Below are 2500 nucleotides of genomic sequence, written 5' to 3'. Positions count from 1 at the left end.
GCGAGCCTCACTGTGAGGAAGAGGGGTTTCGGCCCACCGTGGCATTCCAAAACCTGCGCCGGCCCACCGCCGGGCCGCTGCCGGGCCACCGCGCCTCGTTGCCGATGCCGACGGCACTGAACACCGGTGTGGTCCCCTGCCCGCCGTGTCCCGGTTGCCGTGCGTGAACCCGAGTTCACCTGTCCCGCACTCTGCGCCACAGGGCCGAGCATGGGGCTCGGCCCGCCGGCGGGTGTACGGCCCTCCCGAGGCCCGCTAGCGCGGGGGCTCGCTCGCCGAAAGCCCGCCGCCGATTCCCCGCCGCCGGTGGGGGACCGTCCCCGTCTGCCCTCTCGCCTCCGCTGGCGCCCGCCGCCGGTGCCCGTCTCCGAGCGCCGCCCCCGCCCCTTCGCCCGACGGTGATCCGCCGCCGCCGGGGCAGGGGAGGGTCCGGCCCGGGGGAGGGCCCGGCAGAGCGGGCGGCAGTGCGTGGGAGGGTCGGCGGGGCTTGCTCCCCCGGTGCCCGCGGGAGGAAGCGGCGGGTGGAGACGCGAGCGAGATCGCATTCCGGGTTGGGACGGGTCCCACGGGTCCCCACTCCTAAGCTGTGGGGGGCGGACCCGGGGCGGGCTGCGGCGGAGCAGCCCGTCTAGCAGAGGCGGTGCGGACAGGCGTTCCGGGACGGCGCGCGGGGCGGGCGCCGCGCCGCGGCGGACCCCAAGCGGGGGCGTCGCGCGAGGCCACGCGAGGCGACGTGTCGTGCCCGAGCGGGCGGCCCAAACCACGGCTCTCCTCCCGGGCGCAGCTGCCACCCGGCGCCGGGTTACTGAGGGAAACCCCGGGCCCCGGGAGGAGGACGAGGTCGTGGCGGTGGGTGTCGGGCGCACCCCGCGGGTGGACGCTCCGCCGAGGGGCGCTGGAGCCGGCTGGCGGGTGCCGGGTTCCCCTCCGCGCCCCGCCTCGTCGCTGCCGCTGAGGCTGCCGCCGTCGCCGCGAGGCGGCGGTGGCCCGGCGGCGGGCGGCGGCGGGGGAGGCACCCCCGCGGGGATTTCAGGTCGTTTCCCTCACCCCAGGGCCAGGTACCTAGCGTCCGCGCTTCTCCTGCCTCCCCTCGGTGACCCACCCGTGTGGTCCCGTGTGCCAGCGTGCTCCTCCCGGGCGCTGCGCTGCGCGTGCCGCACCGGCCGTGCCCTGCCGGCCTTCCACGCTTCCTCCTCCCCTCCCTTCCCCCCCCCCCCAACCGCTCCAGCCGCCCCACGCCGTGCCGTGGGGGCCGCGCTGCGAGTCGGCCGGGCCGGGGGCGGCGGGGGGCGGCGGGGGGGGGGGGGCGCGCTGGGAGGAAGGAGGAGGGCCTCCGGCCACCGCGGCCGCCGGTAGCGGCCCCCCCGGGTAGGGATGGCCATGGGCCCCGGGCTCCGGGCCCGAGGGTTCTCGGTCGGAGAGCCGGGCGGGGGTTTAAAGACTCGGGCGGCCCGATGCGACCCGGGGGGCAGCCGGGCGTGCTGCCGGAGGGGCCGGGGGGTCGGCGCGCGCGGGCGCCGCACCCCCCCATGCCCGCCGGCGCGGCCCGTGCATGCCCCGCGGGCAGCCGGGACGGAGAGGGGTACCCTGCCCCCTCTCTCCGCGGTCTGGTCTCGGCGGAGAGACGCCGCGCGGTCGGCTTGCGCCGGCCTGCCTCGAACGCGCGACCCCGGCGCGAGCGCGTGCTCGCCGCCGGGACGGCGAGCCCCCACCGCGGGTGGTGCGGACGCCGAGCCCCAGCGCATCCCTTCTCCTCCCTGGCCGGTGCTCTCAGTCTCCCGCCGTGGCCGTCGGCGGCACCCTTCCTTCCCTCCCCCCCCCGCCCTGCCCCGGCACTCCGCCATCCGGCGCGCCTGCCTCGCTCTGCCCGACCCGGCTTCGCTGGGCGGCAGGCGGGCGGCGGGCGGGCGGGCGGGGGCGGCCCCTCCCGGTCTCCGCGTGGAGGCGGGGAGAGCGGGCGCCGTTCCCCGTCCGTCCCGCCTCGCCCGTCTGCCTGCCGCCAGGCGTCTGCCCGCGGAAGGGACGGGCGAGTGCGTGGCGTCGCTCGGGAGGCTGCGTGTGTGCAGGCGGGTGTTGGGTGCCGTCTCCGGGGCGGCGGAGCTGGAGGCCGGTGAGGCGAGCGAAGGAGCTCGGAAGCGTGCGGCTGGCGGGTCGCGGGCGCGCGGGCAGCGGGTGGCGCCGCTCCCAGCGGCGGCCGGGCTCCGACGCCGGGGCTCCGCGGGGACCCACACCCCGGTCCCTGAGGCAGGTGGCGCGGCTGGCGCGCCGCTCCCTGCTGGGCCAGGCCGAGCCGGGCGCCTGGGCCGGACTCGAAGCGAGAAAGGGGTTGTCCCAGGTCGGGAGCGAGGGCTCCCCGCCCCTCTCGTTCGGGTCTGTTCTCCCCCCCCCCACCCCTTTTTTTTTCCCTCTGTGCTTGTACGGTCAGTGAGGCGTGCCCTCTCTCTCCGCTGTCCCTTGCTCAGCAGCCGGCGTCGGCGTGAGGAGGGAGGCAGAGCGGATG

Source organism: Struthio camelus, unplaced genomic scaffold, assembly GCF_040807025.1.
Source record: "Struthio camelus isolate bStrCam1 unplaced genomic scaffold, bStrCam1.hap1 HAP1_SCAFFOLD_33, whole genome shotgun sequence".
Lineage (NCBI taxonomy): Eukaryota > Metazoa > Chordata > Aves > Struthioniformes > Struthionidae > Struthio > Struthio camelus.
This window is presented reverse-complemented; position numbering follows the sequence as displayed.